This window comes from Eleutherodactylus coqui, chromosome 11 (assembly GCF_035609145.1).
Source record: "Eleutherodactylus coqui strain aEleCoq1 chromosome 11, aEleCoq1.hap1, whole genome shotgun sequence".
NCBI classification, from domain to species: Eukaryota; Metazoa; Chordata; class Amphibia; order Anura; family Eleutherodactylidae; genus Eleutherodactylus; species Eleutherodactylus coqui.
The window spans coordinates 59168699-59185080 of record NC_089847.1 but is presented as its reverse complement, the minus strand read 5'-3'; positions in this window follow the sequence as shown (position 1 = coordinate 59185080).

Here is a 16382-nt window from a genome sequence, read left to right as displayed (position 1 = left end):
TGCTTCTCCTAATATACAGAAGACCCAGACATAGCTACACAGTGCACCCTTAGTACTTGTCCTAATATATAGAGACCCAGGCATGACTACACAGTGCACCCTTAGTACTTGTCCTGTATACAGAGACCCAGACATGGCTACACAGTGCACCCTTAGTACTTGTCCTAACATAAAGAGGACCCAGACATGACTACACAGTGCACCCTTAGTACTTGTCCTAATATATAGGAGACCCAGACATGACTACACAGTGCACCCTTAGTACTTGTCCTGTATACAGGGACCCAGACATGACTACACAGTGCACCCTTAGTACTTGTCCTGTAAACAGGGACCCAGGCATGACTACACAGTGCACCCTTAGTACTTGTCCTAATATATAAGAGACCCAGACATGACTACACAGTGCACCCTTAGTACTTGTCCTAATATATAAGAGACCCAGACATGACTACACAGTGCACCCTTAGTACTTGTCCTAATATACAGGAGACCCAGATATGACTACACAGTGCACCCTGAGTACTTGTCCTAATATATAGGGGACCAGACATGGCTACACAGTGCACCCTTAGTACTTGTCCTAATATACAGGAGACCCAGATATGACTACACAGTGCACCCTTAGTACTTGTCCTAATATACAGGGGGCCCAGACGTGACTACACAGCACCTTTAGTACTTGTCCTAATATGCAGGGGACCCAGACGTGACTACACTGTGCACCCTTAGTACTTGTACTAATATATAGGAGACCAGATATGGCTACACAGTGCACCCTTAGTACTTGTCCTAATATATAGGAGACCAGATATGGCTCCACAGGGCACAGTTAGTACTTGTTCTAATATATAGGGACCCAGACATGACTGCACAGTGCACCCTTAGTACTTGTCCTAATATATAGGGGGCCCAGACATGACTACTGTTACCATGCAGGGCGGCGCTGGGTCCCGCGGCCGGCGCGCGCCGCTTCGAGCTCGGCTTCGGCGTCCCGGAGCTGTGCTGTCAGGGATCTCCCGGCGGCGTGGAGCAGCCAGCGTGCAGCAGCGTGGAGCAGCCAGCGTGCTGCGGCGTGGGCGTGTCCGCCCGTAGGGTGCCGCCCGCTCTCATCCACCTCCCTTATGCAACAGTGGGAGAGTCGGCTCCTCCCACTCTCCGCCCCGGGGCGGAGGCTTTTATTTAAAAGGCTGGCAGTGACCTGAACTCACTGCCAGTTATTGGTTCTGCTAGCCTCTAGTCAGGTCTATTCTAGTCTGTCCTAGTTGCTTGTTAGTATCCTTTCGTTTGCCTGTGAGCTACACCTCCAGCCTTGATTCACCTAGTAGTTTTGTTGGTCTGTTACACCTGCCTCTTCTGTCGGCACTCTGTCCCCTGTTAGTAGTTCCATCCAGGTAGTCGCCAGGTCCCTAGCCAGCGCAGGGACTGCCGCCCAGTTGTCCGCCTGGGGTTAGCCAGGGCCGAGGCAAGTAGGCAGGGACAGTGGGGTGCAGGAGATCAGGGCACCCCAACTGGCGCTCGGGGGGCAGAGTGCCGTAACATAACTGGCCCTTTAAAACCGTTTTTGTCATGGAGGCGATCAGTTCCCTCACGAACCAGCTGCAGGCCCTGGTGCCTGTGATCCAGGATTTATCCGCCCGCATGGTGGCCCAGGAGCAGCGGGGGGTGTCGCAGGGGTCGGACGCCTCAACCAGCCCCGAACCCAAGTGCCCTCTTCCCGAGGTGTTTTCTGGGGAGAGGAACAAGTTTTTTGTTTTCCGACAGGCGTGTCGCCTGTTTTTTCGCATGCGTCCCCGTTCTTCCGGGTCGGAGGCTCAGAGGGTCGGGCTGATAATGTCCCTGCTGCGGGGCTCGGCACAGACATGGGCTTTCTCCATCCCCGAGGGTTCCTCCTGCCTGCAGTCCGTGGACTCCTTTTTTCAGGAACTCGGGGGTATCTTCGACGAACCGGACCGAGCGGGGTTGGCGGTTTCACGGTTGTTGGCGCTGCGGCAGGGGTTGTCGTGTGTGGAGGATTATTGCTCCAACTTCAGACGCTATGCGGGGGATACTACATGGAACGATAGCGCGCTGAAGGACGTTTTTCTGCAGAGCCTCTCGGACGCAGTTAAAGACCTGTTAATTTCCCATCCCATTCCCGGGTCCTTAAGGGAGGCTATGGAGCTAGCGGTGAGAGCAGATAGGAGGCTCAGGTCTAGGAAGCAGGACAGGCAGACCCGTAGAGTCAGGGAGGTCAGTGGCCCTGGTCCCTCCTCCTCCTTACCAGTCTCTGCGCCCGAGCCGATGGAGGTGGACCCGCTGGACCCCAAAGAGCGACGCCGGATCCGTTTGTTGCATCGTCTCTGCCTCTACTGCGGGAAAGCTGGACATCGGGTGATAACCTGCCCACTGAGGTCTCAACGCCCGCAGCCGGAACCGGCGGAAAACTCCGAGTCCTAGGCGATTGCAGGGAGGATCGCCTAGGACTTCAGGTACTTCTTTAACTTTTGGTACCGTGTCATGTTAGATTCGGGGATTTTTCCCGATCAGGGCGGGCGTTTATTGATTCCGGAGCAGCAGCTAACTTGATAAGTCTGGGGTTTGTCCGTTCTCTGATGGCGGAATTTGTGGCGTTGAAGACGCCAATTCATTTTACCAGCATTGATGCTACCCCTCTCTCTACAGGCTTGGTACGATGGAGGACCCCAAGATTACAGTTCACGGTGGGGGTCCTCCACTCGGAAGAACTGTCTTTCTTGGTTATGGAAAAAATGTCGGTTGATGTGGTGCTTGGTATGCCCTGGTTGGCACTGCACAACCCCCAATTTGATTGGTCCACCCGGGAATTGACTCATTGGGGGTCATCGTGTCACAATCACCTGTCTACCATAGCTGTGTGCTCCGCAGATACGGTGCTCATTCCGGAGTATTTGTCAGACTTTCAGGATGTATTCTCCAAACGACTGTCTAAGGCTCTGCCCCCTCATAGGGAGTGGGACTGTGGTATCGACCTGATTCCCGACGGTCCCATCCCTAAGGGAGCCATTTTCAATCTGTCAGGTCGTGAGCATGAAGCCCTCAAGTCCTATGTCTCGGAAGCTCTGGCCAACCGACATATCCGGCCGTCCAGGTCCCCGGCCGGGGCAGGTCTCTTCTTTGTAGAGAAGAAGGACGGGACACTAAGGCCTTGTGTGGATTATCGGGCCTTGAATAAAATCACTGTGAAGAACCAGTGCTCCTTGCCCCTAATTCCTGACTTGTTGAATCAGGTGGTAGGGGCTCACTGGTTCTCCAAACTGGACTTAAGGGGGGCTTACAATTTAATTCGCATCAGAGAGGGAGATGAATGGAAGACAGCGGTCAACACCCCGTTAGGACATTGTTAATGTCTGGTCATGCCTTTTGGACTCTGTAATGCCCCCGCTGTGTTTCAGGGTTTTATGAACGCAGTCTTCCACGACTTCCTGGGGGTATTTCTGGTCATTTATCTGGACGACATCCTGGTGTACTCACCTGACTGGGATTCACATGTGCGGCACCTGAGGTTGGTCCTGACCCGTTTGCGCGAGTATCAACTTTTTGTCAAATTAGAGAAATGTACATTTGGCTCTAAACAAGTATCCTTCCTTGGTTATGTAATTTCCCCCACAGAGATTCAGATGGAGTCTGATAAAGTAGCAGCAATCTCCCAATGGGTCAGACCCGACAACCTCAAGGCTCTCCAGCGGTTCTTAGGTTTTGCAAATTTCTACTGCAAATTCATTAGAAATTACTCAGTTATTGCTCAACCTCTGACCGACCTGACTAAGAAGGGGGCTGACTTGGGTAAGTGGTCGCCTGCAGCCCTTGAGGCCTTTAGCAGTCTAAAAAAGGCATTCACGACTGCCCCGGTGCTAATACAGCCGGACGCACAACTACCCTTTTTTATTGAGGTAGACGCGTCGGAAGTGGGGACAGGAGCAGTATTGTCGCAGGAAGTCAGTGGGAGGTCTGGCTATAGCCCATGTGCGTTCTTTTCGCGAAAGTTCAATTCAGCAGAGCGCAACTACGACGTGGGTAACCGTGAATTGTTGGCTATCAAATGGGCTCTGGAAGAGTGGCGACACCATCTTGAGGGTGCTAGACACCCAATTACCGTATATACTGATCACAAGAATCTGGTATATCTCGCCAATGCGAAAAGACTCACTGCTCGTCAAGCCAGGTGGGCGTTGTTCTTCGCCAGGTTTAACTTCGTCGTGACATATATCCCCGGAGAGAAGAACGTGAAGGCGGACGCCCTGTCACGGCGTTTTGGGGTACCAGACAGTGGGACCATGACCCCCGAGAATATCTTAGCCCCCGGCGTGGTGGTGGCAGTGTTAGAGTCTAACTTCGTCCCTCAACTACAGGATGCTCAGCAGGACGCTCCGTCAGGGGTGCCGGAGGGCAGATGGTTTGTGCCAGAGACCCTACGCCCTAGAGTCATGGATGAGTCCCACTCGTCGGCTCTCGCCGGGCATCCAGGGTTCCAGGGGACCCTGGAGCTTTGCTCCCGATACTTCTGGTGGCCAGGCATGTCTCAGGAGATCCGCAACTTTGTGAGGGGTTGCTCGGTCTGTGCTCGCAATAAGAGTCGGCGGCGTCCTCCGGAGGGTCCCCTGAGACCACTACCGGTTCCTTCCAGTCCCTGGTCTCACTTATCAGTAGATTTCATCACTGACCTACCAGAATCCCAGAAATGCACCACTATCTTAGTGGTGGTCGACCGGTTCTCAAAGATGGCACATTTTGTGGCGTTAAAAAAGCTACCCTCGGCAAAAGAATTTGCCACGATTTTTGTTTCTGCAGAAACCTGGGAACGTCGCTTTCCTTCTCGTCAGCGTTCCACCCGCAGACTAATGGTCAGACTGAGCGGAAGAACCAAGACTTAGTGCAATATTTACGGTTGTTTGCCAGCGAAAAGGCTTACCAGTGGGCAGAGTTCCTGCCGTTGGCAGAGTTTGCACTAAACAACCGCCTTTGTTCTTCTACTGGGGTGTCTCCATTTTTTATTGTATATGGTCAGCATCCTCGCTTCCTTACAGCAATCCCTACTCCGTCGCTCTGTCCGGCAGCGGATGACGCCACAGATACGCTTCGGGGAGTATGGAAAGAGGTGCAGAGAAACTTGGAGGCAGCGGGGGCCCGTATGCAGTTGCGCAGTGGGAAGAGTCTGTCTGTGTCTGAACCTTACAGGGTGGGACAGAAGGTATACCTGTCTTCTAAAAATCTCAAATTGCGGGTCCCGTCCTTGAAGCTGGCGCCACGTTACGTGGGGCCGTTTGCCATCACACGTGTGGTGAACCCACTCGCCTACGAGCTGGGGTTGCCAACCACATGGAGGGTTCACAGGGTATTCCATAAGTCGCTGCTGAAACCTTTTGTCCCTTCGGTGATACCCACCCCCGGTCCCCCTCCGCCCACCTTGGTCCGGGATGAAGTCGAATACGAGGTCCAGGAGATACTGGACTCTCGTCGGTGTCGAGGAATCCTACAATACTTGGTGGCCTGGAAGGGTTTTCCACCAGAAGATCATTCCTGGATGGCCGCATGTGATGTTCATGCTCCCGTGTTGGTACGGCGGTTCCACTGTCGTTTTCCAGATAAGCCTGGTCGAGTTTCCGGGGGCCCGGAGGTCCCCCGTCAGAGGGGGGGTAATGTTACCATGCAGGGCGGCGCTGGGTCCCGCGGCCGGCGCGCGCCGCTTCGAGCTCGGCTTCGGCGTCCCGGAGCTGTGCTGTCAGGGATCTCCCAGCGGCGTGGAGCAGCCAGCGTGCAGCAGCGTGGAGCAGCCAGCGTGCAGCGGCGTGGAGCAGCCAGCGTGCAGCGGCGTGGAGCAGCCAGCGTGCAGCGGCGTGGAGCAGCCAGCGTGCAGCGGCGTGGAGCAGCCAGCGTGCAGCGGCGTGGAGCAGCCAGCGTGCAGCGGCGTGGAGCAGCCAGCGTGCAGCGGCGTGGAGCAGCCAGCGTGCAGCGGCGTGGAGCAGCCAGCGTGCAGCGGCGTGGAGCAGCCAGCGTGCAGCGGCGTGGAGCAGCCAGCGTGCTGCGGCGTGGAGCAGCCAGCGTGCTGCGGCGTGGGCGTGTCCGCCCGTAGGGTGCCGCCCGCTCTCATCCACCTCCCTTATGCAACAGTGGGAGTCGGCTCCTCCCACTCTCCGCCCCAGGGCGGAGGCTTTTAGTTAAAAGGCTGGCAGTGACCTGAACTCACTGCCAGTTATTGGTTCTGCTAGCCTCTAGTCAGGTCTATTCTAGTCTGTCCTAGTTGCTTGTCAGTATCCTTTCGTTTGCCTGTGAGCTACACCTCCAGCCTTGATTCACCTAGTAGTTTTGTTGGTCTGTTACACCTGCCTCTTCTGTCGGCACTCTGTCCCCTGTTAGTAGTTCCATCCAGGTAGTCGCCAGGTCCCTAGCCAGCGCAGGGACTGCCGCCCAGTTGTCCGCCTGGGGTTAGCCAGGGCCGAGGCAAGTAGGCAGGGACAGTGGGGTGCAGGAGATCAGGGCACCCCAACTGGCGCTCGGGGGGCAGAGTGCCGTAACAACTACACAGTGCACCCTGAGTACTTGTCCTAATATATAGGGGACCAGACATGGCTACACAGTGCACCCTTAGTACTTGTCCTAATATACAGGAGACCCAGACATGATTACACAGTGCACCCTTAGTACTTGTCCTAATGTACAGGGGGCCCAGACATGACTACACAGCACCTTTAGTACTTGTCCTAATATGCAGGGGACCCAGACGTGACAACACTGTGCACCCTTAGTACTTGTCCTAATATATAGGAGACCAGACATGGCTCCACAGGGCACAGTTAGTACTTGTTCTAATATATAGGGACCCATACATGACAACACAGTGCACCTTTAGTACTTGTCCAAATATATAGGGACCCAGACATGACTAAACAGTGCACCCTTAGTACTTGTCCTAATATATAGGGACCCAGACATGACTACACAATGCACCCTTAGTACTTGTCTTAATATATAGGCGACCAGATATGGGTACACAGTGCACCCTTAGTACTTGTCCTAATATATAGGAGACCAGATATGGCTACACAGTGCACCCTTAGTACTGGTCCTAATATGCAGGGGACCAAGACATGGTTACACAGTGCCCCCTTAGTACTTGTCCTAATATATAGGGGACCAGACATGGCTACACAGTGCCCCCTTAGTACTTGTCCTAATATACAGGTGGCCCAGACATGGCTACACAGTGCCCCCTTAGTACTTGTCCTAATATACAAGGGACCCAGACATGACTACACAGTGCACCCTTAGTACTTGTCCTAATATATAGGAGACCAGACATGACCACACAGTGCACCCTAATGCTTGTCCTATATGCAGGGGACCAAGACATGGCTACACCGTGCACCCTTAGTACTTGTCCTAATATATAGGAGACCAGACATGGCTACACAGTGCATCCTTAGTACTTGTCCTAATATGCAGGGGACCCAGACATGGCTACACAGTGCACGCTTAGTACTTGTCCTAATATTAAGGAGACCAGACATGGCTACACAGTGCAACCTTAGTACTTGTCCTAATACATAGGGACCCAGACGTGGCTACACAGTGCACCCTTAGTACTTGTCCTAATATATAGGGACCCAGACATGACTACGCAGTGCACCCTTAGTACTTGTCCTAATATATAGCAGACCAGATATGGGTACACAGCGCACCCTTAGTACTTGTCCTAATATATAGCAGACCAGATATGGGTACACAGCGCACCCTTAGTACTTGTCCTAATATGTAGGAGACCAGACATGGCTACACAGGGCACCCTTAGTACTTGTTCTAATACATAAGGGGCGCAGACATGGCTACACAGTGCACCCTTAGTACTTGTCCTAATATATAGGGGACCCAGACATGACTACACAGTGCACCCTAATGCTTGTCCTAATACACAGGGGACCCAGACATGACTACACAGTACACCCTTAGTACTTGTCCTAATATATAGGGGCCCAGACATGGCTACACAGTGCCCCCTAAGTACTTGTCCTAATATACAGAGGGCCCAGACATGACTACACAGTGCACCCTTAGTACTTGTCCTAATATATAGGAGACCAGACATGGCTTCACAGTGCATCCTTAGTACTTGTCCTAATATGCAGGGGACCCAGACATGGCTACACAGTGTATGCTTAGTACTTGTCCTAATATTAAGGAGACCAGACATGGCTACACAGTGCAACCTTAGTACTTGTCCTAATATAAAGGAGACCCAATATGGCTACACAGTGCACCCTTAGTACTTGTCCTAATATATAGGGGACCAGACATGGCTACACATTGCACCCTTAGTACTTGTCCTAATATACAGGAGACCCAGATATGACTACACAGTGCACCCTTAGTACTTGTCCTAATATATAGGAGACCAGATATGGGTACACAGTGCACCTTTAGTACTTGTCCTAATATGCGGGGGACCCAGACGTGACTACACAGTGCACCCTTAGTACTTGTCCTAATATATAGGAGACCCAGACATGGCTACACAGTGCACCCTTAGTACTTGTCCTAATATATAGGAGACCCAGACATGGCTACACAGTGCACCCTTAGTACTTGTCCTAATATATAGGAGACCAGATATGGGTACACAGTGCACCCTTAATACTTGTCCTAATATATAGGGACTCAGACATGGCTACACAGTGCACCCTTACTACTTGTCCTAAGACATAAGGGGCCCAGACATGGCTACACAGTGCACCCGTAGTACTTGTCCTAATATATAGGGGACCCAGACATGGCTACACAGTGCACCCTTAGTACTTGTCCTAATATATAGGGCCCCAGATATGGCTACACAGTGCACGCTTAGTACTTGTCCTAATACATAGGGGGCCAGACATGACTACACAGTGCACCCTTAGTACTTTTCCTAATATGCAGGGGAACAAAGATATGGCTACACAGTGCACCCTTAGTACTTGTCCTAATATGCAGGGGACCCAGATATGGCTACACAGTGCACCCTTTATACTTGTCCTAATATATGAGAGACCAGATATGGGTACACAGTGCACCCTTAGTACTTGTCCTAATATGCAGGGGACCAGACATGGCTACATAGTGCACCCTTAGTACTTGTCCTAATATATAGGGGACCCAGACATGACTACACAGTGCACCCTAATGCTTGTCCTAATACACAGGGGACCCAGACATGACTACACAGTGCACCCTTAGTACTTGTCCTAATATATAGGGGACCAGACATGACTGCACAGTGCACCCTTAGTAATTGTCCTAATATATAGGGGACCCAGACATGACTACACAGTGCACCCTTAGTACTTGTCCTAATATATAGTGGACCAGACATGACTACACAGTGCACCCTTAGTACTTGTCCTAATATATAGGGGACCCAGACATGGCTACACAGTGCACCCTTAGTACTTGTCCTAATATATAGGGGACCAGACATGGCTACACAGTGCACCCTTAGTACTTGTCCTAATATATAGGAGACTCAGACATGGCTACACAGTGCACCCTTAGTACTTGTCCTAATATATAGGGACTCAGACATGGCTACACAGTGCACCCTTAGTATTTGTCCTAATATATAGGGGACCCAGACATGGCTACACAGTGCACCCTAATGCTTGTCCTAATATGCAGGGGACCAAGACATGGCTACACAGTGCACGCTTAGTACTTGTCCTAATATATAGGAGACCAGACATGGCTACACAGTGCACCCTTAGTACTTGTCCTAATATGCAAGGGAACAAAGACATGGCTACACAGTGCACCCTTAGTACTTGTCCTAGTATATAGGGGACCAAGACATGGCTACACAGTGCACCCTTAGTACTTGTTCTAATACATAAGGGGCGCAGACATGGCTACACAGTGCACCCTTAGTACTTGTTCTAATATATAGGGGACCAGACACGGCTACACAGTGCACCCTTAGTGCTTCTCCTAACATAAAGAGGACCCAGACATGACTACACAGTGCACCCTTAGTACTTGTCCGGTATACAGGGACCCAGACATGACAACACAGTGCACCCTAGTACTTGTCCTAATATATAAGGGACCAGACATGGCTACACAGTGCACCCTTAGTGCTTCTCCTAATATACAGAAGACCCAGACATAGCTACACAGTGCACCCTTAGTACTTGTCCTAATATATAGAGACCCAGGCATGACTACACAGTGCACCCTTAGTACTTGTCCTGTATACAGAGACCCAGACATGGCTACACAGTGCACCCTTAGTACTTGTCCTAATATATAGGAGACCCAGACATGACTACACAGTGCACCCTTAGTACTTGTCCTAATATATAGGAGACCCAGACATGACTACACAGTGCACCCTTAGTACTTGTCCTGTATACAGGGACCCAGACATGACTACACAGTGCACCCTTAGTACTTGTCCTGTAAACAGGGACCCAGACATGACTACACAGTGCACCCTTAGTACTTGTCCTAATATATGAGACCCAGACATGACTACACAGTGCACCCTTAGTACTTGTCCTAATATATAAGAGACCCAGACATGACTACACAGTGCACCCTTAGTACTTGTCCTAATATACAGGGGACCCAGACATGGCTACACAGTGCACCTTTAGTGGTTCTACTAATATATAGGGGACCCAGACATGGCTACACAGTGCACCCTGAGTACTTGTCCTAATATATAGGGGACCAGACATGGCTACACAGTGCACCCTTAGTACTTGTCCTAATATACAGGAGACCCAGATATGACTACACAGTGCACCCTTAGTACTTGTCCTAATATACAGGGGGCCCAGACATGACTACACAGCACCTTTAGTACTTGTCCTAATATGCAGGGGACCCAGACGTGACTACACTGTGCACCCTTAGTACTTGTACTAATATATAGGAGACCAGATATGGCTACACAGTGCACCCTTAGTACTTGTCCTAATATATAGGAGACCAGATATGGCTCCACAGGGCACAGTTAGTACTTGTTCTAATATATAGGGACCCAGACATGACTGCACAGTGCACCCTTAGTACTTGTCCTAATATATAGGGGGCCCAGACATGACTACTGTTACCATGCAGGGCGGCGCTGGGTCCCGCGGCTGGCGCGCGCCGCTTCGAGCTCGGCTTCGGCGTCCCGGAGCTGTGCTGTCAGGGATCTCCCGGCGGCGTGGAGCAGCCAGCGTGCAGCAGCGTGGAGCAGCCAGCGTGCTGCGGCGTGGGCGTGTCCGCCCGTAGGGTGCCGCCCGCTCTCATCCACCTCCCTTATGCAACAGTGGGAGAGTCGGCTCCTCCCACTCTCCGCCCCGGGGCGGAGGCTTTTAGTTAAAAGGCTGGCAGTGACCTGAACTCACTGCCAGTTATTGGTTCTGCTAGCCTCTAGTCAGGTCTATTCTAGTCTGTCCTAGTTGCTTGTTAGTATCCTTTCGTTTGCCTGTGAGCTACACCTCCAGCCTTGATTCACCTAGTAGTTTTGTTGGTCTGTTACACCTGCCTCTTCTGTCGGCACTCTGTCCCCTGTTAGTAGTTCCATCCAGGTAGTCGCCAGGTCCCTAGCCAGCGCAGGGACTGCCGCCCAGTTGTCCGCCTGGGGTTAGCCAGGGCCGAGGCAAGTAGGCAGGGACAGTGGGGTGCAGGAGATCAGGGCACCCCAACTGGCGCTCGGGGGGCAGAGTGCCGTAACATAATAACTGGCCCTTTAAAACCGTTTTTGTCATGGAGGCGATCAGTTCCCTCACGAACCAGCTGCAGGCCCTGGTGCCTGTGATCCAGGATTTATCCGCCCGCATGGTGGCCCAGGAGCAGCGGGGGGTGTCGCAGGGGTCGGACGCCTCAACCAGCCCCGAACCCAAGTGCCCTCTTCCCGAGGTGTTTTCTGGGGAGAGGAACAAGTTTTTTGTTTTCCGACAGGCGTGTCGCCTGTTTTTTCGCATGCGTCCCCGTTCTTCCGGGTCGGAGGCTCAGAGGGTCGGGCTGATAATGTCCCTGCTGCGGGGCTCGGCACAGACATGGGCTTTCTCCATCCCCGAGGGTTCCTCCTGCCTGCAGTCCGTGGACTCCTTTTTTCAGGAACTCGGGGGTATCTTCGACGAACCGGACCGAGCGGGGTTGGCGGTTTCACGGTTGTTGGCGCTGCGGCAGGGGTTGTCGTGTGTGGAGGATTATTGCTCCAACTTCAGACGCTATGCGGGGGATACTACATGGAACGATAGCGCGCTGAAGGACGTTTTTCTGCAGAGCCTCTCGGACGCAGTTAAAGACCTGTTAATTTCCCATCCCATTCCCGGGTCCTTAAGGGAGGCTATGGAGCTAGCGGTGAGAGCAGATAGGAGGCTCAGGTCTAGGAAGCAGGACAGGCAGACCCGTAGAGTCAGGGAGGTCAGTGGCCCTGGTCCCTCCTCCTCCTTACCAGTCTCTGCGCCCGAGCCGATGGAGGTGGACCCGCTGGACCCCAAAGAGCGACGCCGGATCCGTTTGTTGCATCGTCTCTGCCTCTACTGCGGGAAAGCTGGACATCGGGTGATAACCTGCCCACTGAGGTCTCAACGCCCGCAGCCGGAACCGGCGGAAAACTCCGAGTCCTAGGCGATTGCAGGGAGGATCGCCTAGGACTTCAGGTACTTCTTTAACTTTTGGTACCGTGTCATGTTAGATTCGGGGATTTTTCCCGATCAGGGCGGGCGTTTATTGATTCCGGAGCAGCAGCTAACTTGATAAGTCTGGGGTTTGTCCGTTCTCTGATGGCGGAATTTGTGGCGTTGAAGACGCCAATTCATTTTACCAGCATTGATGCTACCCCTCTCTCTACAGGCTTGGTACGATGGAGGACCCCAAGATTACAGTTCACGGTGGGGGTCCTCCACTCGGAAGAACTGTCTTTCTTGGTTATGGAAAAAATGTCGGTTGATGTGGTGCTTGGTATGCCCTGGTTGGCACTGCACAACCCCCAATTTGATTGGTCCACCCGGGAATTGACTCATTGGGGGTCATCGTGTCACAATCACCTGTCTACCATAGCTGTGTGCTCCGCAGATACGGTGCTCATTCCGGAGTATTTGTCAGACTTTCAGGATGTATTCTCCAAACGACTGTCTAAGGCTCTGCCCCCTCATAGGGAGTGGGACTGTGGTATCGACCTGATTCCCGACGGTCCCATCCCTAAGGGAGCCATTTTCAATCTGTCAGGTCGTGAGCATGAAGCCCTCAAGTCCTATGTCTCGGAAGCTCTGGCCAACCGACATATCCGGCCGTCCAGGTCCCCGGCCGGGGCAGGTCTCTTCTTTGTAGAGAAGAAGGACGGGACACTAAGGCCTTGTGTGGATTATCGGGCCTTGAATAAAATCACTGTGAAGAACCAGTGCTCCTTGCCCCTAATTCCTGACTTGTTGAATCAGGTGGTAGGGGCTCACTGGTTCTCCAAACTGGACTTAAGGGGGGCTTACAATTTAATTCGCATCAGAGAGGGAGATGAATGGAAGACAGCGGTCAACACCCCGTTAGGACATTGTTAATGTCTGGTCATGCCTTTTGGACTCTGTAATGCCCCCGCTGTGTTTCAGGGTTTTATGAACGCAGTCTTCCACGACTTCCTGGGGGTATTTCTGGTCATTTATCTGGACGACATCCTGGTGTACTCACCTGACTGGGATTCACATGTGCGGCACCTGAGGTTGGTCCTGACCCGTTTGCGCGAGTATCAACTTTTTGTCAAATTAGAGAAATGTACATTTGGCTCTAAACAAGTATCCTTCCTTGGTTATGTAATTTCCCCCACAGAGATTCAGATGGAGTCTGATAAAGTAGCAGCAATCTCCCAATGGGTCAGACCCGACAACCTCAAGGCTCTCCAGCGGTTCTTAGGTTTTGCAAATTTCTACTGCAAATTCATTAGAAATTACTCAGTTATTGCTCAACCTCTGACCGACCTGACTAAGAAGGGGGCTGACTTGGGTAAGTGGTCGCCTGCAGCCCTTGAGGCCTTTAGCAGTCTAAAAAAGGCATTCACGACTGCCCCGGTGCTAATACAGCCGGACGCACAACTACCCTTTTTTATTGAGGTAGACGCGTCGGAAGTGGGGACAGGAGCAGTATTGTCGCAGGAAGTCAGTGGGAGGTCTGGCTATAGCCCATGTGCGTTCTTTTCGCGAAAGTTCAATTCAGCAGAGCGCAACTACGACGTGGGTAACCGTGAATTGTTGGCTATCAAATGGGCTCTGGAAGAGTGGCGACACCATCTTGAGGGTGCTAGACACCCAATTACCGTATATACTGATCACAAGAATCTGGTATATCTCGCCAATGCGAAAAGACTCACTGCTCGTCAAGCCAGGTGGGCGTTGTTCTTCGCCAGGTTTAACTTCGTCGTGACATATATCCCCGGAGAGAAGAACGTGAAGGCGGACGCCCTGTCACGGCGTTTTGGGGTACCAGACAGTGGGACCATGACCCCCGAGAATATCTTAGCCCCCGGCGTGGTGGTGGCAGTGTTAGAGTCTAACTTCGTCCCTCAACTACAGGATGCTCAGCAGGACGCTCCGTCAGGGGTGCCGGAGGGCAGATGGTTTGTGCCAGAGACCCTACGCCCTAGAGTCATGGATGAGTCCCACTCGTCGGCTCTCGCCGGGCATCCAGGGTTCCAGGGGACCCTGGAGCTTTGCTCCCGATACTTCTGGTGGCCAGGCATGTCTCAGGAGATCCGCAACTTTGTGAGGGGTTGCTCGGTCTGTGCTCGCAATAAGAGTCGGCGGCGTCCTCCGGAGGGTCCCCTGAGACCACTACCGGTTCCTTCCAGTCCCTGGTCTCACTTATCAGTAGATTTCATCACTGACCTACCAGAATCCCAGAAATGCACCACTATCTTAGTGGTGGTCGACCGGTTCTCAAAGATGGCACATTTTGTGGCGTTAAAAAAGCTACCCTCGGCAAAAGAATTTGCCACGATTTTTGTAAAGGAAATAATTCGCCTACATGGGGTTCCCCAAAATATTGTATCTGATCGCGGGGTTCAGTTTGTGTCGCAGTTTTGGCGTGCCTTCTGCAGAAACCTGGGAACGTCGCTTTCCTTCTCGTCAGCGTTCCACCCGCAGACTAATGGTCAGACTGAGCGGAAGAACCAAGACTTAGTGCAATATTTACGGTTGTTTGCCAGCGAAAAGGCTTACCAGTGGGCAGAGTTCCTGCCGTTGGCAGAGTTTGCACTAAACAACCGCCTTTGTTCTTCTACTGGGGTGTCTCCATTTTTTATTGTATATGGTCAGCATCCTCGCTTCCTTACAGCAATCCCTACTCCGTCGCTCTGTCCGGCAGCGGATGACGCCACAGATACGCTTCGGGGAGTATGGAAAGAGGTGCAGAGAAACTTGGAGGCAGCGGGGGCCCGTATGCAGTTGCGCAGTGGGAAGAGTCTGTCTGTGTCTGAACCTTACAGGGTGGGACAGAAGGTATACCTGTCTTCTAAAAATCTCAAATTGCGGGTCCCGTCCTTGAAGCTGGCGCCACGTTACGTGGGGCCGTTTGCCATCACACGTGTGGTGAACCCACTCGCCTACGAGCTGGGGTTGCCAACCACATGGAGGGTTCACAGGGTATTCCATAAGTCGCTGCTGAAACCTTTTGTCCCTTCGGTGATACCCACCCCCGGTCCCCCTCCGCCCACCTTGGTCCGGGATGAAGTCGAATACGAGGTCCAGGAGATACTGGACTCTCGTTGGTGTCGAGGAATCCTACAATACTTGGTGGCCTGGAAGGGTTTTCCACCAGAAGATCATTCCTGGATGGCCGCATGTGATGTTCATGCTCCCGTGTTGGTACGGCGGTTCCACTGTCGTTTTCCAGATAAGCCTGGTCGAGTTTCCGGGGGCCCGGAGGTCCCCCGTCAGAGGGGGGGTAATGTTACCATGCAGGGCGGCGCTGGGTCCCGCGGCCGGCGCGCGCCGCTTCGAGCTCGGCTTCGGCGTCCCGGAGCTGTGCTGTCAGGGATCTCCCAGCGGCGTGGAGCAGCCAGCGTGCAGCAGCGTGGAGCAGCCAGCGTGCTGCGGCGTGGAGCAGCCAGCGTGCTGCGGCGTGGGCGTGTCCGCCCGTAGGGTGCCGCCCGCTCTCATCCACCTCCCTTATGCAACAGTGGGAGTCGGCTCCTCCCACTCTCCGCCCCGGGGCGGAGGCTTTTAGTTAAAAGGCTGGCAGTGACCTGAACTCACTGCCAGTTATTGGTTCTGCTAGCCTCTAGTCAGGTCTATTCTAGTCTGTCCTAGTTGCTTGTCAGTATCCTTTCGTTTGCCTGTGAGCTACACCTCCAGCCTTGATTCACCTAGTAGTTTTGTTGGTCTGTTACACCTGCCTCTTCTGTCGGCACTCTGTCC